This window comes from Lynx rufus, unplaced genomic scaffold (assembly GCF_022079265.1).
Source record: "Lynx rufus isolate CCGP_SWC_20201006 ecotype Redwood Valley unplaced genomic scaffold, mLynRuf1.p SCAF_8, whole genome shotgun sequence".
NCBI classification, from domain to species: domain Eukaryota; kingdom Metazoa; phylum Chordata; class Mammalia; order Carnivora; family Felidae; genus Lynx; species Lynx rufus.
In genome coordinates this window covers 114,942,646-114,965,739 of record NW_025814896.1, presented here as the reverse complement: position 1 = coordinate 114,965,739, position 23,094 = coordinate 114,942,646, and the positions used below count along the sequence as shown (strand labels likewise).

The window sequence follows — 23,094 nt, the reverse complement described above, 5'->3', positions numbered from 1 at the left end:
TGATATCCACTCAGATTAAACATCTACTGATTTGGATATCCCTCTGTATATATATTAAGGACTACACACATAAAAAAGTTTATAATGAACAGCCCCATTAGTAAAATACCAAAGTACAAAAAAGTTCTGATTTCAGCAAATATTGTGGTTTGTTTTAAAATTTTAACTTTTTTAAAGTTTATTTATTTATTTTGAGAGAGTGAGAGCAAGTGGGGAAGAGACAGAGACAGGGGGAGAGAAAGAGAATCCCAAGCAGGCTCTGCACTGTCAGTGCAGAGCCCAAAGCAGGACTTGAACTCACAAACCATGAGATCATGACCCGAGCCAAAGACACATGCTTAACCGACTGAGCCTCCCAGGCACCCCTAAAAACTTAAATTTAAGGACAATTACCCCCCAAAAATTATATTACATAATCTCATTAACTGAAGGAAAAATAGTTCAGATTTTCAAAGTAAATTTTTAGCTGCCTAACAAATTTCATACTAACTTAAAAAATATTGCTCTAAATATTTCCACATTATAGAAAGTTTATAAAACAGAAAATGAATAATGGATAAAAGCAAAGAACATATTATCTCCCAATTTAGGCACTCTACTGCCATCAACTTCAGTGATTTTAAGCTCTAAATCAAGCTCTCTTAGCAGTCTTTTTATTAAAAGACCAATTTCCTCAGAAGGATCCTAAGGTAAAAGCTAAACTCCCAAGTTTCTTAACTATCTTTGAATAAGATAACTGAGCATATCTATTTATTACATATGGTTGCTTAATTGTTGATCTACAAAGTGTCAAGTAAAAAAATGAATTCTTCCAGAGAGGCTAACTGATACTTGGCCATAAGGTATCCTTACTTAATACAAGATGATGATGAACTATTGCTTTATTTTTCAAATACCACTGGATCTGGATGAGTAGGAAAATCAAAAGTACTATTAAATCCTAGTAAAACTATTTAATGGCTGTGTGATCTTGCCCTGAAAGGGATAAATGGGTATTTACTTCTTAGGATAAGATACTAAAAGTAGGTTCCCAAAGTATCAATGCTCAGGTATTTCCTTAGGAAACAGACAATAAATAATGGGCTGTATTTACTACAATGTAACTTATTAACACTTCTGTTTTTATCCTTCTTGAGTTAAACAAGTTCACAAGCAAGTTTATTCTCATGGTGACAAAACTAAAGAGATACTACACACACACACACACACACACACACACACACACACACACACAACCAATTCTGCTCTTCCTATGCAACTGACACAATTCTAAGATATGTAATTGAGTAAGCCAAATTGGTTTTCTACACTTTTCTGTTTGGCCTGCTGAAGAATAAGATATTTTTCTTTGCAAATGAAAACTTTCAGTGGTCTCCTCACTCTGAACAAAACTCATGTGTTCTGTAAGCTCTTCTCTTTTTCTACTGAATAAATTAACACATCAGAGGGTTCGTTATGACCAATAATGTTCTAACGTCACAAATAACTTTGCCGTCATTTATTAATTGAATAAATATTTACGGAACACCTATTTATGTGCCAAGAAGTGAAATGGATGATGCAGTTACAGCACTAAAAGGACAGATGCGATGCCTGCCTCCATGGAGCCTCTGTCGGTGTCTTAAATCCAAAGAATGGCTCAAAGACAAAAACTTCAGACACCAGGACAATCTAGTAAAGGAGACATTTTTGGTTAAAAGAAGAGACTTCTAGAGTTGCTCAAAGTATCTCATATATATCAAGAATGACCAACTGCCACAATTTTTTTACCATTAATTTTTAAGTGGTACCTGCCCATTGACACAGTAAACTTAATTCCACAGGATTGGTTAAGGCAAAGTAACACGAGACAAAGCAGAAGCAAAAAACACAAACCCAAACACAAGTATGCTGTCAGATTTTGTTAACAATCATTCTGTGAAACCTCTTCAAAGTAAAAAACTAATCTGTGATCAAAAATCTACAAATAATAAGAATTTATGCTAGACTTTTTATAACAGTGGCTGCTGGATCTCTGAGTTTCATAGGCCAATAAAATTTCAAAAAAAAATGGGGGTAACCAACACACTAATTTTTATTTTAGCAAGAAAGGACACTTAAAACATATCAGCCATTTATCTACGATCACCATGACTTCATAAAATAAATAACACCAAAAAGTAAGATGAGTACAAAGTAAGATAATCCCAGTCCTTTAAACTGAATAAATTAACCACATTTCGTTGAATGTGTTAAAGAAAGAGAATCCCAATGTTAAAGTGCATCATTTAAAATAGAGACTTTGGCTTAAATTATATTTCTCCAACATCAGCAAGGCTCAACAATTTGCATTTCTCTTCATCCTTACAAATATATGATACTGTCAAAATTTTTAACTTTTTAACTTAACCCAGTGTTAAAGTGCATCAGTGTTAAAGTGCACCATTATGTACCACTAAGAAAGACAAAAATACTCCCAATTAAACTACGACACATGACGTCTTATCACTTAGAATTTATTTACTAAGAAAGCTTTTTAAAACTTACCAAGATATGAATTATCAGAAACATTCACGTTTGTATTTTAAAAAGCAAAATAGGAGCACCTGGTGGCTCAGTCAGCTGGACATCAGACTCTTGATTTTGGCCTCCATGCAGTCAGTACAGAGCCCGAAGGGGGGGTCTAGATCTCACAAACCCATGAGATAATGACTTGAGCCAAAATCAAGAGTTGGTCACTCAACCCACTGAGCCACCCAAGCACCCCTCAAAATATTCTTAATGTCTTCAAATTCACAATCTGATATCTAAATTGCTTTTTAACTCACAGTCACTGGTAATCTTTGTTTTTCCATAAAATCATCCTCTGTACCATTTATGGAATTAGTGATGCAATATTTATTTTTTTATCTTTTTTTTTTTTTTTTAAGAGAGAGCAAGCATGAACAGGGGAAAGAAGCAGGGAGAGAGAGGGAGGGGGGAGGGAAGGAGGGGAAGAGAGAGAGGGAGAGAGAGAATGAATCTCAAGAAGGCTCCATGCTCAGCTCTGAGCCCGACATGGGGCTCGATCCCACAGCCCTTGAATCATGACCTGAGCCAAAATCAAGAGTCCAAAGCTCAACCAACTGAGCCACCCAGGTGCCTTAAAATATTTCTTGTAAAAGTGTTCTTCTATTGTCTCTGGGACTCGTGTCCAAAAAACTGACACAAAACTGTCCAAGTTCCCATGCCATACATTTCTTGATCTTATGAAAAGTGTCACCAGAAAATGTAACTAACAAAAGGTTTCAGAAGACAACCCAGGAATGGTAATCTCTTCCACAAATGGTCCTTAAATGCTATGTTAACTAAAACATCAAGGGGTCACAGGTGTCCAGTCATAGAAGCAGAATGAATTCTTGAGTTCACATATATGTAGACAGTGGCAACTATTTCACAACCAACAATAATGTCAAGGTGCCATTGATTATAAAACATATCAATTTCAGAAATGTTAAAATGTGGGAATATATACATCTTAAAATTGATGAAATACAGTAGGCACTATAAAAACTACACTCACTACAATGTTCTGATTTTTTCCTTTTATATCAGTGCAGAACAGCAAAAATTATATTCATCAAAGACCAACATTTGGGACCACTGCTTCTCACTACAATGAAAAGTGTTTTGAGAAGCCTTACCAACTATAATAATCTCATTTAATTTTAAGTAAACTTTCAGCAGTTCTCCCTAAATCCTTTCTCTCATTATTGATGCTGTATTGTAACCACATACCTAAAATTTATTGTTATGCTATTTATAAAACTTAGTATCTTATTTTTAGATACATCTAAAGAGATACTATTTGTTTTTATGTATCTATGATAGGACTAATCACATAGAAAATAATATGCTCTTGGGACCACAGGCATTGCCACACTGAATCTAACCTAAAACTATCCAGAGCATTACTATAGCAACCCAAAAGAAACCTTTGCTGCGAAGAACAATGATTATTCTCTTTAATAAAAACCTTAAAGTTTAGGCCAAATCCAAATATCTTGGATTCCTTATTATCCACCAATTTATTTAAACATTTTAAGAATTTACTTACATTTTTAAAACTCTGTAATTCAGAATACAATTGCATTAGAGCAATTAATCATTCAAATAAATGTTTAGTGTGTACCAACCAACTCTTATATTTGGCCAACTGGAAATTACGTCCCACTCTTCTACCCACTCATATACACTTTCTCACAATTTTCACAGTTAATACCAATTCCATTGGCATTTCATATCTAAAAAGGTTGCAAATTTGGAAGATAACAGTGTATTTCTCCCTCCAAGTTACACAGAAAACTGTCATCTGAATATAGGTTTAGCAGTAATCTCTTTAACAGTCTATGAATTTGCATTGTCTATTCCTACTCCCATTCTCCATTTATAAACAAATTCCCTATCCCTAACAAATGAGGGCACTTAGGTGGCACAGTCAGTTGTGTATCCAACTCTTGATTTCAGCTCAAGTCATGATCTCACAGTTCATGGTATCAAAACCCACAGCGGGACCAGCGCTGACAGCACAGAGCCTGCTTGAGATTCTCTCGCTCCCTCTCTCTACCCCTCCCACGCTCACACAGATGCTCTCACTCTTGCTCTCTCTCTCAAAATAAACTTAAAACAAAATGTGACCCAAAATTGCATCCGTTCATAATTATGTATGACAATGCCTATTTCACCAAAACCTCACCATTCCCTTCAAAGTAATATTTTGAAAGATAAAGTAATTTAATTCATGCCCCCATTTGATAAAAATTAAAATCTAATGCCCTTATATTTGGCATTTCAAATTAAATTAAATATTCTATTTCTTTAACCAAAGAAATGTTAGTTAACTTCTAAGAAAAATGTATTTGGACTTCTAAGATACTTATTTCTACTTGGATGGTAGAACAGCAACGTGATTCTTGCCAGTCACAAGTTTCCCATTACCAATGTTCGGCAAACAACTACTATCTATAGGCCTTTACAGAAGACAAGTTCAATTCAAAATCAAGCGTATTATGCTGCATCATGCTGCTGTTTTAAATTACAATCCTGAAGATTTTGACATGCTCCTACCGTTAAATTTTCTAACTAATGGGGTTTCTCCTTCAAGAGTCAAAAAGTGGTCTACAGACCAGAATCATCTGATGTGTTTACCTAAGAAAGAGATCTCTAGGTCTTACCACAGAGCATCACAAAGCCATTATCATTGCAATCTCAGGGGATGAAGACATTTTTTTAAACAAGATTTTAACAAGCTCTCCAGGGAACTCCTATACACATTAAAATGTTAGGCCCACTGCCATACATGAGTTTATTTGCCCATGCTATATGAATGAATGTGGCCAAACAGGCTCTTGGAAGGTTTACAACTGAGATTTTTTCATTACCATAAAAAAAAAAAATCACATAATCTTTAAATTAGCAAAATATAAATGGATGAACTTTTACCTCCAAACTACTTTAAAGCCCTAACTTTCATTGTTTCTTAAAATTTACAATAGTTTATTTTTAATGGTGTTTCTAGCCTCCCATTAGGATCAATGCCTCTCCAGCTTTTGCTCTCAAATAACCTTGATGACAAAGTCAACTCAGATTCTTAGAAACTAGGTGATACACAAATTCAAATTCCCTCTTAAATCTTCTGTTTTAGTCCAAAAATTCATGACATTTATATTTGTATTACCATAGTAATAGGAATAACTATTTGTAATCTCAAAACTCCCATACTCCTATTTGCAATTTAAATGGAGGCTTCAAGAAGATATACCATGTTTATCCTCTAACACAGAGTCAGGTATTCTACTGAGGAAATATGAACCTGAATCATAAAAGGCAACCACCTAAAATGATAGAAATGCTTAAAATTGGGTCCATAATACTTAATGGGTATCTAACCAAGAATCATTTTCTTCCAATTGCAACTAGTGTGTTTTTCTTCCTTTTTCTAATGTTTCTTTGGGTTATAACCAGTCAGTTGATTGATACTAGTGAATCTGGATACTTTGATAGCAAATCCAAAAACATAATCTGTAGAAAAATAAAACAAGGCTGCCTTATTGGACAGAATCAGGACTAAGGTAACACTTCCCACACAAGGTAACACTTCCTTCACCAAAAACAAAAAAAAAAAAAAAAAAAAAGAAAGAAAGAAAAAAGAAAAAGGAAAAAGTTTAAAAGGAAAAGTCAGAATTTTCACTTTTCACATATTTCCACCCCAAAACCGATTTACAGACATTACCACATTCTCACCTTATTCTGTGTAATACAGATCTTCTTCTCTAAGAGCTTTCACTTACAGACTTTAACCAGAAAAAGGAGATCAGGCCCAGGGGACTACATCAAATGAAACGTGTAATATGACTGCCTATTTGTGAACTGATAGAACGATAGATCTGAAACAATCTAAGTGTCCACCAAAAAAACCCAACCAAACAAACAAAAGAAATGCCTGATTAAATAAATTATAGTAAATCCATGAAGTAGAAGACTAAACAAATGTTAACCAGTGATGCAAATTTTTATGAACCCCTATGGGAGATGTCTTAATTCAGAAGAAAAAGAAAAGCACTGTACAGAACAGAAGGTATAATATGTTGTCATTTTGTATGTGCACATATGTGATTATGTAAAATATTTCTGGACGAACATGAAATAAATGGATAAAAGTAACTGCATCCTGACTAAGAGTAGAGCAAAATTATACTTCTCACGGGGTACTTTTTTTTGTATCTTTCACATTTTGTACTATGTACATGTACCACCTATCCAAAAACTGAGTACAAAAAAAGATGGTGCATTCATATAACATAATAACATGAAGTTATAAACAATGATGCTGCACCAAGATACAGAAGCAACCTAAGTTCCATGAATTACTGAATAGATAAAGAAGATGTGGTATGTATACACAATGGAATAATGCTCCATTAAAAAAAAAAAAAAAAAAGAATGAAATCTTGCCATTCATGACAACACGATAGACCTACAGGGTATTATGGGAAGTGAAATACTCCAGAGAAAGACAAACACCTTTATCATTTCCCTTATATCCAGAATCTAAAAAACAAAGCAAATGAATGAACAGGCAGCGACAACAAAAGAGAAAACAGACTGGGTGGCTAGAAACAGACCGAGCACCTGGGTGGCTCAGTCAGTTAAGCATCCAACTTTTGATTTAGGCTCAGGTCATGATCTCACGGTTCATGAGACTGAGCCCTGCAATGGGCTCCATGTGCTTGAGATTCTCTCTCCCCTTCCTTCTCTCTCTGCCCCTCTTCCACTCACTTGCATGCATTCTCTCTCTCTTAAATAAATAAACTTCTTAAAAAAAGAAAGAAAGGGGCGTCTGGGTGGCTGAGTCAGTTAAGCGTCCAACTTCAGCTCAGGTGATGATCTCACTGTTTGTGAGTTCGAGCCCTGTATCGGGCTCTGTGCTGACAGCTCAGAGCCTGGAGCCTGCTTTGGATTCTCTGTCTCCCTCTCTCTCTGCTCCTGCCCTGATCACACTCTGTCTCTGTCTCTCGAAAAGTGAATAAACGCTAAAAAAATAAAAATAAAAAAGAAAGAGAAGAAAGAGAGAAATAGACTCATAAATATTGGGAACAAACTGGTGTTGCCAAAGGGGAGAGGGGTGGAGGGATAGGTGGAATGGGTGAAAGGTATTAGAGGTACAAACTTCCAGTTATAAATAAATAAGTCTCAAGGATGAAAAATGCAGCATAGGGAATATAGTCAACATTACTATAATACACTTATCGTGGTGAACATTTTGTAAAGTATATAATTGTTGAATCAGTATATTCTATACCTGAAGCTAATATTTTATGTCAACCACATGTCAATTAAATAATAATTTTTTAGGGGCACTTGTGTGGCTCAGTCAGTTAAGCATCCAACTTCAACTCAGATCACGATCACCCCGTTCATGGGTTCGAGCTCCACATCGGGCTCTGTGCTGACAGCTCAGAGCTGCTTTGGAGTCTGTGCCTCCCTCTCTTCCTACCTCTCTCCCACTCAAATTCTGTGTGTGTCTCTCTCTCTTAAAAAAAAAAATAATAATACTTTTTAAATACTTTTTTTTTAATGTTTATTTATTTTTGAGAGAGAGAGACAGAGAGACAGAGTGCAAGCAGGGGAGGGGCAGAGACAGAGGGAGGCACAGAATCTGAAGCAGGCTCCAGGCTCCAAGCTGTCAGTACAGAGCCCGACGCCGGGCTTGAACTCATGAACTGCGAGATCATGACCTAAGCCAAAGTCAGACACTTAACTGGCTGAGCCACACAGTGCCCCTCTTTTTTTTTTAATGTTTATTTATTTTGAGAGAGGGAAAGAAAGCATGAGCAGGAGAAGGGAAGAGAGATAGGGAGACAGGGAATCCCAAGCAGGCTCCACCTATCAGCACAGAGCCCAACGTGGGGCTCAAACTCATGAACCATGAGATCATGACCTGAGCTGAAATCAAGAGTTAGACGCTTAACTGACTGAGCCACCCAGGAACTCCTCAATTAAAAATAATTTTTGTAAAATGATGCTGCATGGGACGCCTGGCTGGGTCAGTCAGTGGAGCATGCAATTCTTTGTCTCAAGATAATAGGTTGGAGCCAGGCATTAAAAAAGAAAAAAAAAAAAAAATGATGCTGCAGACATCTGTTTATTGATATGGGGAAAAAAGCCTCTAAACGCTAAACCCAACTAACAAACCATTATTAGACCTAAGACAATACCTATATATTAATAATCTAAGTTAAATAAAACACACTGCTAAAAATTGCCATTGACCAAGAAAAGATACATTAAAGTATTAGGATACATACACATGGACCAATTTGACAAGATTTCTCCCACTAGCAAAAGGGGATTTCCCATTCTTATTTCACTTCCCTACCCTATTTCTGAAAGGTATAAACAGAGAGCAAGAAAACATTCTAGGAGGACCTGGGTGGCTCAGTCGGTTAGGAGTCCAACTCTTGGTTTCTGCTCAGGTCATGATCTCATGTTCATGAGTTCGCGCCCTGCATCAGGTTCTGCGCTGGCAGTGTAGAGCTTGCTTGGGATTCTCTCTCTCTCTCTCTCCCTCTCTCTCTCTCTGCCCTTCCCCTGCTCGTGTTCTCGCTCTCTCTCAAAATAAATAAACTTTAAAAATTTTTTTGAAAACATTCCAGACAAGAAAAGAGGTCATTAAACACCTTATTAGTATCTTCCTTCATGTAATATATAAAACATAATAGTTTCAGGTTGGTTGGTTGTTTTTCTCACTTGTCCTGCAAGGGATTTGAGTTATTCTCCACTCTAACTCTTTCAGCCATCATTTACCAGACAATGTAGAGAAGCCAAGTTGCTTTTTGAAGTAATTAACTATAATCTAATGCAATTTTTGTTTTTGTGCTTTTGTTGTGGCATGTTTGAGGCCTGTTTTTTCACTAAGCATTGGTAGTGCATGTGCCAGCTCATCCGTCTAGAATTATGTTTCTGATTTTGCAACCATAAGATGTAAACAAAAAGAATCTCAGCAAGTTCTTCCTTGCTAACTAGCCAAGCAAACACACCTAATGTGCACTAAGAGATGGGCATGTCAGGTATCAGATACACACGAAAAGGAAAGGTAGTCAGGCATAATGGCCACAAAGATAAAAGGCTTTCCAAGGAGTTCACAGATGGGTAATTTAGGAGGAAAACTAACTTTGAAAACTAAGGGCTGTGGTTAAACATGGAAAGTGAGCTGTACGTGTGCATCCACTCTACCAAACCTTTCCATATCCCTTTGGATTGTTTTCACTGAACTATCACTAAAGCAAATGTATTAAGGTAAAATCTTCCCAGATTGGAGAATATTTGGGTTTAAATGCAGGTGCGTCCTCTCCCCATTCCCAGAAGATCATACCATAAAAGTTTTGAAAGCCTCAGCCATGCTCAAGAACTCGTACCTTTAAGAGGTCTTAGACAATATCACTGGCACCTTCTTTTAAACCACAGCCACCAGAAAAATTCAACTAAAGAAATAAAAACTCCTTCCCAAACCCCCTCTGCACTTAGGCCAATTAGATAGATAGATAGACAGACAGACAGACAAACAAACAACCACTCAACCAACCTTAGCTCTATAAGCCAGCATTTCCCAAAATCAGAATTGGTAGACCTCTGTATCAAAATAAATTGGAGGGGGTGAGTGAGTCAATGATGACTATGTTGGGGACAGGAAAAACAAGAGTACCAATACCAATGACAATTAAGGAAGACCACGAAGTCTTTTCTAAGATGAAGACTTTGATTTGGACACACTGAAAGTTTTAGGAGGCAGAAAGACAACTAGGTAAGATGTCTAGCTGGTAAAGAGTAAGAGCCTTAAGTGTAAAAAAAAGCATGAATGACAGAAACGTATATTTCAGAGCCATTTAATTAGTGGTGAAAGATGAGAATGGCTGAGCAATCTTAATATGCACAAACTACTGATGACAGCACAACTGCTAAAAACATAAGTCTTTGGATATAGACACTTGAGCATGCAAGTAAGAAGTTGAGCCAGGGAGAAAGAAAAATGAGGTGCAGCTCAAGAGACAGAGGGAAAATACAGTACAGTGAAAGCAAAGAGTTAAAATTTTCGATGTAAACAGAATTCGATGCACTGCAATGAATGAGCACAATGAGAACAGAGAAAATGCTAGTCAATGTACTTGGTGAGTATGAGAAATCAGTAACCCTAGGGCAATTAGTTTTCAGTATTTGGGGGTAAACATTAAATTACAAGTAGTGAAAGACCAGAGAAGTTACAAGAAAATGGAGACGGCAAATGAAAACCACTCCAAGAAGAGTTGAAAGCAGCTATCATTGCCTTTTTTTGATTTAAAAAAAAAAAAAAATGTCTCTATGTCTCCCAATCTGAAATCTCCAACACCTCAAATACATCAATTCACTCACTTTATGAAATAGAACCTTATGCATTAGCAATCATATGTTTAAACCTCCCAACAAAGTAAGTTATCTTTGCTGTCATGGGAAAGTCAACATTTTTTAAGCATGCTTTTGGAAGAGATGGCAACCAACATGAATATGAGAGGGCATTTTTTGGAAGATAGTTTCTAAGATTTTTCTCTACACATTCAAATTAAACATGTATTAGACATTAACAATCCTGTACATGGTTCTATAGAACTCAAGCCAATAGTTCATACTAGTTTTTTAAGATTTTTTTTAATGTTTATTTTTGACAGAAAGAGATAACAAACGGGGGAGGGGTAGAGAGAGAGGGAGACAAAGAATCCCAAGCAAGCTCCAGGCTGCCAGCACAAAGCCCTACATAGAGCTTGAACTCATGAACCATGAGATCATGACCTCAAAATCAAGATTCACATACTTAACCAATTGAGCCACCCAGGCATCCCTTAAAGATTTTATTTGTAAGTAATCTCTACACCAACGTGGGGCTGGAACTCACAACCCCAAGATCAAGAGTCACATGCTCCACTGACCCAGCCAGCCCGGCGCCCCATCAATAGTTCACGTTAAAAAGGAGAGTGATAATTTAAAATACTAGCATTTGGTAATGGTAGCAAAGCTTTCATCTAAGGACATCAAAGCAACTCTTAAACACCTATTAATTATAGTCATTCTGAACTGTCCTGTTTGCTGCAGCAGAATACAAGCATGAACATGATCACATTCTACCTGAATGACACAAAGTATTATTTAAAACATTTGTGCTTAATATTCAATAATTATGATAAATGGGGGTATAACAACAAAAGTTGTTTTGGATAAGTACTTCAAAATGAAAAGTAAAATCTTCTCAACATGAACTTCAGTAACTGTCATCCAGAAAAATTCAGAAGGCCAGAATAAACTTTTTTTATTCTACTAAAGAAAAAAATCTATTAAACAAACTACAAACACTGTAAAAAAAAAAAATACAACAAAAACACTGTTTTCAGCTACTTTAGATATACTTGATGTTTAATTCAAAAAGGAGGTAATAAGGCAGAAAGAACTACAAAATGGGAGTAGAGGAACAGCCAGAATTTAGTGTACCTACAATGTGACAGGCACAGTACTGGGTTCCTTAAAATGTTATTCTTGGTTAACTGTCATAGCAATCCTATGACACAGTCACTATTATTTTTAGCTTACAAACAAACAAGAACACCAGAGTTTCCTCAAGTTCATATAGCCAGTAAAGGGCAATGCCAAGATTCTTGGCCACGCTGGTCTGTCTCTGAGCTGTGAAGCTGTCCTACTCAGCACAGTACCTACTCTAAGAAGCAAGTGATCCAGGTTAAAGTACTAACATTTCCACAGATCTAGGTTTCAGTTTCCTTTTCTATAAAATGAAGAGGGTAAACTCAATTATGTCTATAATTCTAGGTTATTATAATATACTAAGAGGTAGAATTATTTAGATTCATGCTTAAAGATACTTACCAATCACTTGTATACATTTTACTAGGTATAGCTCTAGGTTATCAGCTTTCATTCTATGCTTTTCTTGAGTGTTCTATCAGAAACTTAAAAAAGATCAACATAGGGGGTACCTGTCTGGCTCAGTCAGCAGAGAATGCAACTCTTGATCTCGGGGTCATGAGTTTAAGCCCTACATTGGGTGTATAGCTCACAAAAAAAAAAAAAAAAAAAAAAAGAGAGAGAGAGAGAGAGAGAGAGAAAGAAAAAAAGAAAGAAAAAGATCAACATAGGAGAGACAGAGCAGATACCAAGACCTCTTTCCCAAAAGTAAGAAAAGAAATACACAAAAAGAAATATATAAGACAATTTAATGATGCTACAGAAATTACAACTTTTTTTTAATGTTTATTTATTTATTTTGTGAGAGAGAATGAGCATGAGCAGGGAAGAGGGACAGAGGGAGAGGGACAGAAAATCCCAAGCAGGTTCCAAGCTCAGTGTGGAGCCAGACACAGGGCTTGATCCCACAACCCTGGGATCATGACATGAGATGAAATCAAGTCAGACACCCAACAGATTGAGCCACCCAGGTGCCCAAAAAAAATTACACCTTGATAAAAATCCTACAACAAAGCCTTTTAACATAAAGCTTTTAAATTTATGAATCTTAATGTGTTTTCATCATCAAAAGAATCACCAGAGTTCATTTATTAATTGCCAGCATTATTTATAAGACTTTGACACTTTGACTTTAAGACAGTAAAGACTGAGGTTCTTTGGAAAAATGGCAGATTCTACATCTGGGGCAGGAAATGTAAAATGAGCCTGGAACATCTTATCCCAGATATGATGGTTAATTTTATATGACTCCTTGACTGCCAGGATGCCCAGACATTTGTTCAAACACTATTCTGGGTTTGTCTGTCAGGATGTTTCTGAATGAGATTAACATTTGAAATTGTAGACTAAGTAAAGCAAATTGCCCTCCCTGATGTGGGGAGCCCTATCCAATCATCTGAAGGCCAGAATGAACAAAAAAGCTGACACCCTCACAAGTAAGATGGAATTCGTCCTGCCTGACAGACTTCAGGCTGGTACACTGGTTTTCTTCCTTCCTTCAGACTAAAACCAAAACAACACTGGCTCTTCCTGAGTCTTGAGCTGGACCGGAACTATATACACCACTAGCTCTCCTGGGCCTCCAGATGCTAAACACAGATCTTGAAACTTGTGAGCCTCTAAAGTTCATAAGCGAATTTATTATAATAAATCTCTTTCTATATATATGCATATATCCTTTTGGTTATGTTTTTCTAGATAATACAGACTAATACACCACAATGCAAGAAAGTTATCACAGACTATTAGGGCCATGTCTAGAGGACTCAAGAGTCAGCTTAAAGAGACTCCAACTGACTAAAGATGGGACAAATTGAGTATCTTTTAAGTCTATGAGTTCACAATGACACTTGAAAAATTTTTTTTTGCTCGTCACCTGTATCCAAAGGTACCTTTTATCCTAATGCTAAGGAACCAATTCATTATTTTGATAACTGGTAAATAAAGGAAAAGGATCAAGCATTACTTATCCCACTTTTTCTAAATGAACCGTTCCTTCAAGTAACTAGATTAATTGAGGACAGGAAATATCCTCTTAGAGAAATATTATAGATAATAAATGAGGGTAGAGTGATTAAAAACTGTCACCACTTCACAAGTCCTAATAAATTATTAGATCTAAACAGTGATCACGAATGGCTACCGGTATCACCAAAGAGAGACAATCAGGCAATTCCCTACTGTCTGACAAAAACAAAAACAAAAACCCTAAATCTGATCTAGTCCCTAAATCTGTGTTGTTCACTACAGGAGTCACTAGCCCCATGTGGCTACTAGGCACTTGCAATTGTAGCAAATTCTAATTGAGATGTGATAGGTGTAAAATATACACCAGATTTCTAAGATTTAGTACAAAAAATGTAAAATACATCAATAGTTATGCTGGCTTCATGTTGAAATAATATTTTGGATATAGTAAGTGGAATAAAATATATTAAAACCAATTTCTCGGGGCGCCTGGCTGGCTCAGTCAGTTAAGCGTCTGACTTCAGCTCGGGTCATGATCTCATAATCTGTGAGTTCGAGCCTCGCGTCGGGCTCTGTGCTGACAGCTGAAAACCTGGCACCTACTTTGGATTCTGTGTCTCCCTCTCTCTCTGCCCCTCCCCACTCACACTGTCTCTCTCTGTCTCAAAAATATATAAAAACATTAAAATAAATAAATAAACAAACAAACAAATAAATAAATGACCAATTTCTCCTGTTTTATGTTTTTAAAGTGGATACCAGAAAGAATTCAAATTACCAATATGTGGCTCAAATTTATGGCTTTCTTTTTATTTATACTAGACAATGCTGCTCTAGATCTAATTAACAATTTTTATAAAATAAATGTGACAGAAGAACATGTTGAACACCATCCCAGAGATGGAGTTACAAAGATCCAGGCTGCAAGAATCTCTAAAAAAGAAAAGACCCAGTTTCTTCAACAACAAAACAAAATTGCAAGGAAAAAAAAAAAAAGAAAAAACAGAGTGAGATGGAAAGGGAATGTGTAGATTTAAAAAGACATAATATCAGGAAGGAGGCAAAAAGGTCTCCTCATCACAGCTTTTCTTTCTTTTTTTTTTTTTAACATTTATTTATTTTTGAGAGAGAGAGTCCAAGCATGGGAGGGGCAGAGAGGGAAGGAGACAGAAAATTGGAAGCAGACTCCACACTATCAGCACAGAATTTAACGTGGGACTCGAAGTCATGAACTATAAGATCATGCATGACCTAAGCCAAAGTTCAACGCTCAACCAATTGAGCCACCCAGGTATCCCAGCTCTTTGACATTAAACTGGAAAAGACAAGAAAAGAAAAGGTATACAGATCGGGGGAAAAAAAGAATAAAAACTGTCCATCTAAGCAAATGACATGATCATCTATGTAAAAAAATCGACAAGAATCAGTAACAACTCCTGAAATAAATGAGCAAGTATAGCAAGGTTGCAGAACACAGGTTAAAATACAAAAGTCAACTGCTTTTCTATATACCAGCAATGAAGAAGTGGAATTTGAAATGAAAACACAGTAACATTTATATTAATACCAAAAAAAAAAAAAAAGATGAAATACTTGGGTATGAAACAAAATTGTATAAAACCTACATGAAATAAACTACAAATTCTGATAAATGAAACCATAGAACTAAATAAATGAATGGAAACATATTCCATGTTCATGGATAGGAAGACTCAACATTACCAAGATGTCAGTTCTTCCCAATTTAATCTACAGATTCAATGCATCCCAATCAAAAGCCCAGCAAGTTACTTTGTGGGTATCAACAAACTCATTCGGAATATTTATTTCATGGAGAGGCAAAAGACCAAGAAAAGCCAACATAATATTGAAGGAGAACAAAGTTGGAGGACAACTGCTGCTACCCAACATTAAGACTTACTATAAAGCTACAGTAGTCAAGACAAAATGATATTGGCTAAAAAACAAATACAGCAATGGATCAGAATAGAGAGCCCAAAAATAGACACCTGGAAATATAGTCATCTGATCTTTGACAAAAGAAAGGAGTCAAGGGGCGCCTGGGTGGCGCAGTCGGTTAAGCGTCCGACTTCAGCCAGGTCACGATCTCGCGGTCCGTGAGTTCGAGCCCCGCATCGGGCTCTGGGCTGATGGCTCAGAGCCTGGAGTCTGTTTCCGATTCTGTGTCTCCCTCTCTCTCTGCCCCTCCACCGTTCATGCTCTGCCTCTCTCTGTCCCAAAAATAAATAAACGTTGAAAAAAAAAATTTAAAAAAATAAAAAAAAAAAAAAGAAAGGAGTCAATAAAATTAAGAAGAGTCTTTTCAACAAATGGTGGCTGAACAAACAGACATCAAATATGGTAAATCTCTACCTCTTCTATTCAATTTTGCTGTGATCCTAAAACTGCTCTAAAGAAATATTTTTTTAATAGTAATATTTTTTAAGTACTTATGAGACATATTAACCACTTGCAACATATGAGCCTTATTTGAATTGCAACTTAAAAACAGTTTAAAAAAAAATTGTGACTGGGCGCCTGGGTGGCTCAGTCAGTCAAGTGTCCAACTCTTGATTTTGGCTCAGGTCATGATGTCATTAGTTTGTGGGGTTGAGCCCACATCAGGCTCCACACTGACAGCACAGAGCCTGCTTGCGATTCTCTCTCCCTCTTAGCCCCTCCCCCTTCTCTTAAAATAAATAAACTTTAAAATCATAATAATATGGAGGTAAAAATAATATGGGAGGGCAGATGCAAGGGGATACAGGTGAAACAAACTGGCAATGGGCTAATAATTTTGTAGTCCTGGGACAGGTAAATGGGAATTCATTACACTATCCTCCCCAGTTGTGTAAAACCACAGAATTTGAGTTAAAAAGAACTTTGGAGGGGTGCCTGGGTGGCTCAGTCAGTTAAGCGTCTGACCTCAGCTCAGGTCATGATCTCACAGTTCATGAGTTCGGGCCCAGCGTCAGGCTCTGTGCTGACAGCTCGGAGCCTGGAGCCTGCTTTGGATTCTGTGTCTCCCTCTCTCTCTGCCCCTCCCCTGCTCAAGCTCTGTGTCTCTGCCTCTCAAAAATAAATAAATATTTTTTAAAAAAGAAGAAGAACTTTGGAAATCAGAGAATGGTAAACGTGAGCGAAAGAAATGGAAACAAAGCCAAAAATATCTGAGTTTGTGACCTGGATAAAAAACTTTGAGTTTCAGTTTTTTCATCTATAAAAATAAGTATAAAACACTAAGTACCGGGGCGCCTGGGTGGCGCAGTCGGTTAAGCGTCCGACTTCAGCCAGGTCACGATCTCGCGGTCCGTGAGTTCGAGCCCCGCATCGGGCTCTGGGCTGATGGCTCAGAGCCTGGAGCCTGTTTCCGATTCTGTGTCTCCCTCTCTCTCTGCCCCTCCCCCGTTCATGCTCTGTCTCTCTCTGTCCCAAAAATAAATAAAAACGTTGAAAAAAAAAAAAATTAAAAAAAAAAAAACAAAACACTAAGTACCTTACACAGGGTGGCTTAGCATTAAGTGGAATAACACATACAAAAACATGTATTTCCTTAAAAAGCCAACTGTTTCCTAAAGTACTAAACAAACACAAACTCGACTGGCCTAATCTCTTTTTGAAAGTGAGAAAATTTTTTAAAACCTCATAAGTCTACATGCAATTTGCTCCTCCTTCCTAAAACCATCCCTTTATCCCCAGTAACCATCACTTTATCCCCAGAATATACTGTACACAGTGTATCCCAGTTTTATACAGAAGACACTCTACATATTCCCCATGCTTAAATGGTGACTTATTTTAAGATGAAAAGAATTTTACAAACTTACCACTCACCAGCTAGTGTTAGTTACTACTACCAGTTATTTGGTGATTTTTAGAGTTCCAAATAGACACACTTCTTCTGGCTAACAGGTGGTACTTATTACTTTTGCCATTAAGAAATAGTTTAATGAGGGGTGCCTGGGTGGCTCAGTCAGTTGAGCGACTGACTTCAGCTCAGGTCATGATCTCACAGTCCGTGAGTTCTAGCCCCGCATCAGGCTCTGTGCTGACAACTCAGAGCCTGGAGCCTGCTTCGGATTCTGTGTCTCCCTCTCTCTCTGCCCTCCCCCGCTCATGCTCTGCCTCTGTCTGTCTCAGAAATAAACATTAAAAATTAAAAAAAAAAAAAAAAAAAGAAATAGTTTAATGAGCTTCCTTTCCAACCCAGGCCCAGCAGAATGGCTCCCGCAAAGAAGGGTGGAGAGAAGAAGAGTCATTCTCCATCAACGAGGTAGCGACCAGAGAATACACCATCAACATTCACAAGCTCATCCATGGAGTGGGTTTCAAGAAGCATGCTCCTCAGGCACTCAAAGAGATCCGGAAATTTGCTGTGAAGGAGATGGGAACCCCAGATGTGCGCATTGACACCAGGCTCAACAAAGCTGTTTGGGCCAAAGGAATAAGGAATATTCCATACCATATCCGTGTGCAGTTGTCCAGAAAACATAACGAGGATGAAGATACACCAAACAGGCTCTATACACTGGTTACCTATGTACCTGTCACCACTTTCAAAAATCTACAGACTGTTAATGTGGATGAGAACTAACTGCTGATTGTCAAATAAAGGTGTAAAACTATAAAAAGAAATTGTTTAATGAGTGTTTGCCGTTAAAACTAGCCCTGATATTCACGTCCCAGAGAAAGCTAAATCACTTGATGCCAGTTCTTTTTTTTTTTTTTTTAATTTTTTTTTTTTCAACGTTTATTTATTTTTGGGACAGAGAGAGACAGAGCATGAACGGGCGAGGGGCAGAGAGAGAGGGAGACACAGAATCGGAAACAGGCTCCAGGCTCCGAGCCATCAGCCCAGAGCCTGACGCGGGGCTCGAACTCCCGGACCGCGAGATCGTGACCTGGCTGAAGTCGGACGCTTAACCGACTGCGCCACCCAGGCGCCCCTTGATGCCAGTTCTTTACGGATTTCAAGGATCTCACACATATTTTAGTTAAAATTTATTAAAAATTTCTTTCCTCAGGGTGCCTGGGTGGCTCAGTCAGTTAAGCATCTGACTTTGGCTCAGGTCATGATCTCATAGTTTGTGGGTTCGAGCCCCACGTTGAGCCCCATGTTGAGCTCCACGCTGGCAGTGTAGAGCCTACTTGGGATTCTCTCTCTCTCCTCGCCTCTCTCTCTCTACCCCTCCCCCACTTGTGTGTACATGTGCTCACTCTCTCAAAATAAATGAATAAACTTTAAGTAAAAAAAAAAAATTTCTTTTCTCAATTTTTTTAAGTTAAATACCTTAGGAAAGAATAACATATTTAGGCAAAAACAACCTAATAGATGCTGCAACATTTGTACAATGGTATAAATCATTTCTGTCAATGGTTATTTTGGGGTGTCAAATTTTAGATACTTACTTTGGTCACCTCTATATAGTCTAAAGTTTTCTATATAATGAAGCATTTTTATGATGGAAAAAAAGCTTTGTATAAATATAGAATAATAGAGGACTTCATTCTATAAAGGAACATGGAAACAATAATGAATACTAAATTGTTTTGTAGTTACTGATATAACTTCATTAAATGAAAATTGCTATGTAAAAGAAGTTAATAGGTCTCAATCAGTTGGTCATCAATTAATAGTAACTATTTTTAATAGAAATATAATCTTCTAATAAAATTTTATAAATTTTTAATGTTAGTGTCCAATGGAAAATTTTTAAATTTTGAGGTGACATTTATGTAATTGAAGAGTTCTGAAAATAGTTACAATGACATTACTGTTCTGACCTCTGTTCTCATATATTATCTTGGAGAGCCATCTGAGGCCTCAGAAGAATGAGGGAATGACCAGGAAGCTCAGACAACAGGAATCAAAATTTACAAGTCCCAACCAAGAGTCAGGAGTCCTGCCTATGTAACTCAATCTGTGGTTCAAGAACCACATTCAAGAAATCAGCTGGTGTGCTTAATAAAAAAATCAGACTCCCCCAAAGCCTAACCCAAAAAGACTGAATCAGAATATATATGAAAGTATCAAGCCACATAACAGAACTTCACTAAAGATTATTTTATTTTCTTCCTATAAACCTTAAATAGCTTCCCCCAGCCCATGAAACCATCTCACATCATTTAAATAATTCCAAATATCTCATCTTGCAAAGTGATCCTAGTACCTGGTTCTGCCTCTCTTGGCAACAGGATGCATCCGCAGACCTGAGATCCTTCTGGCTTCAGTTAACACCAAGGGACCCAGGGCTGCCTACACCTAAGTGGGGCGGACTACAAAGAGCTTCTACCCTGGGATTAACAACTCTGCTCAGGAGCTTTCACGTTCATCTTCTAACCTGGAAGTCTCTGAATTTTGCACTGCCTACAACTCCTAATAGTATTAGCAGATTTCCTTCTCCTGGTAGCAAACCTAGTTATTTGTTCTGTCAGTGATTCAACTGCAGAGTGTTCTGTCAGTGACCAAATTGTACAGTGATAAATCTTCGAAGAAGTGCCTCAGATTAATTACAAAGGAGGCCTCCTTCTCTTACTTTTTATCTCCTTGATAACGAAACTACCTTCCACACTTCATATCCCTGAATTTCAACTCCATACTCTCCCCCAAATTCCTGACATATAAACTGTTTTATTTCACAATCAACATCTGTGTTTTTTGTTTTTATCTTAATTTTATTGTCAATGTTGTCCGTTATAGATAGAATTTTAGATATAAATACATCTTCTCTCTAACGAGGACATTTCCATTCTTTGTTTTTAACCTATTCTCAAAAGCTAGAAAACACTACAGTACTGTTTCAGGTTACAGCGTATTATTTATGAAAGAAAATTTTTTAAAAATTTTTAACGTTTATTTATTTTTGAGAGAGAGAGAGACAGAGCATGAACAGGGGAGGGGCAGACAGCTAGGCAGACACAGAATCCGAAGCAGGCTTCAGGCTCTGAGCTGTCAGCATGGAGCCCGATGTGGGGCTCAAACTCATAAACCTTGAGATCATGACCTGAACTGAAATCAAGAGTCAGACACTTAACCAACTGAGCCACCCAGGCACCCCTATAAAACAAAACTTTAAAAGGGTGGAGATACATAGTTGATTAAACTACTAAAAAATTTAAAATACCAAACATTTTGGGGCGCCTGGGTGGCGCAGTCGGTTAAGCGTCCGACTTCAGCCAGGTCACGATCTCGCGCTCCGTGAGTTCGAGCCCCGCGTCAGGCTCTGGGCTGATGGCTCAGAGCCTGGAGCCTGTTTCCGATTCTGTGTCTCCCTCTCTCTCTGCCCCTCCCCCGTTCATGCTCTGTCTCTCTCTGTCCCAAAAATAAATAAAAACGTTGAAAAAAAAAAAATTTAAAAATACCAAACATTTTGATTTGATCATATGTACATACTATGTTTTTATTAATATTCATTAATAATGTTTATTTTAGGGTCACTTGGGTGGCTCAGACAATTAAGCCTCTGACTCTTGATTCTGGCTCAGGTCATGATCTTCATGGTTCATCAATTCAAACCCTGTGTCAGGTTCTGCATCAGCAGTAGAGAAACTACTTGGGATTCTCTCTCTCTCTCTCTCTCTCTCTCTCTCTCTCTTTGCCCCTTTCTCTCTCTCTTAAAATAAATACATTTTAAAAAATAAGAATAATAATGTTTATTTTAGGCAAGTGTTATAAACAATTCAATATTATTATACAGAAAAGGCTAGTTACTACATCCAGTTAGTCATTTAAGACTGTATTAATCACACAGGAAACTTTCTGGCGGGATTCCTAATCTCCAATATTTTAACAGAAAGTTACATATGGTGAACTTCCAGTTAAGTGAATATATCAGGTTACAAAGCCATATATATATGTGAAATGAAGTTATTTTAGGATAAGAGATGATTTATTTCAATTTTACATTTACTTATATTTTCTAAATTTTCTTTAAGGTATCTGAACTACTTCTGTAATAAGAATAACACAAGCTTTTCTTTTTCATAATTTTCAATAGCCATCTCTCCAAACAGAGGAACAATTCTGTTCCTGGGCACTCACAACACTTTTACTCACTACACTTCAAAATGTGGCTAGTTTAAAAGAGCTAATGTTGGTTTAATTGATCTCAGCCTCTGTCCTATTTCAGACAACTACTCAAGCAGTTTTATAGTTACATTTGTTTCGTTGATTCATCCACTTAATCAAACATTTTAATAAATACCCATTCAATGCTAGGCACTGTCACCTCCTGGCTTCCTAATGAGTCTTAGGGTCACTGTCTGTTGACATCTTTCTTTTATTTTATTTTATTTTTGAGACAGAGAGAGACAGAGCATGAGCGGGGGAGGGGCAGAGAGAGGAGACCTAGAATCTGAAGCAGGCTCCAGGCTCTGAGCTGTCAGCACAGAGCCCGACACGGGGCTAGAACTCACGGACCGTGAGATCATGACCTGAGCTGAAGTTGGACACTGAAACCACTGAGCCACCCAAGCGCCCCTGTTGACATCTTTCTTGACGAAACAGCATACATAGTTCTCATTCACACTCAGGATGCACTATAATTCCATAGAGATTGAGTAAAAAAATACTGTAGCTACATGAGCAAAACACCGTTTATTGCCACCATTAATACCTTGTCCAATCTGAAGCAATGTTTCAGGTTGAAAGTTATTTCATACAGTCACCCACTAACTAGCCAGGAAAAGTTTACCTCTCTCCAAAACCCACCTAAAAATTTTGCCTTTTTTACATTTTCAGATTAACTTACACATTGATACATTCACATGGATGCTAATAACAGCCTGCAAATTATGAGATATTCTGTTAAATTATAAAGATTGTAGACCCTTCTTTCTTGGGTATAAACATAAGACAGGCATATTTATGCAGAAAAATGTTTAAAAGAATAAACTTTCTGTTTTGAAATGCCACTAAAACCAAGCATGAGGAAGATTCAATAATATAAAATTGAATCAAAAAAGTCTTACCACCAGATTCAGAAAAACACAAACTAGTAATAGCACCATACAAAACTAGGATTGGTGTGTGGTACATTTTTTTGTTAATAATCTTTCACTCAAATGTTTCTCTAACTGGTATACCTGGGATGTGGTCTGGGAGTA

At 37.2% G+C, this 23,094-nt stretch overlaps 1 protein-coding gene and 1 pseudogene across 3 annotated transcripts in view; one reads left to right on the top strand and one right to left on the bottom strand.

Annotated features, from left to right (window-relative positions):
- Nucleotides 1-23,094, bottom strand: part of MEMO1 (mediator of cell motility 1) — a 126,647-nt gene that overhangs the window by 69,295 nt on the left and 34,258 nt on the right. The window lies entirely within an intron of this gene.
- On the top strand, nt 18,210-18,583 carry LOC124502892 (60S ribosomal protein L31-like; annotated as a pseudogene).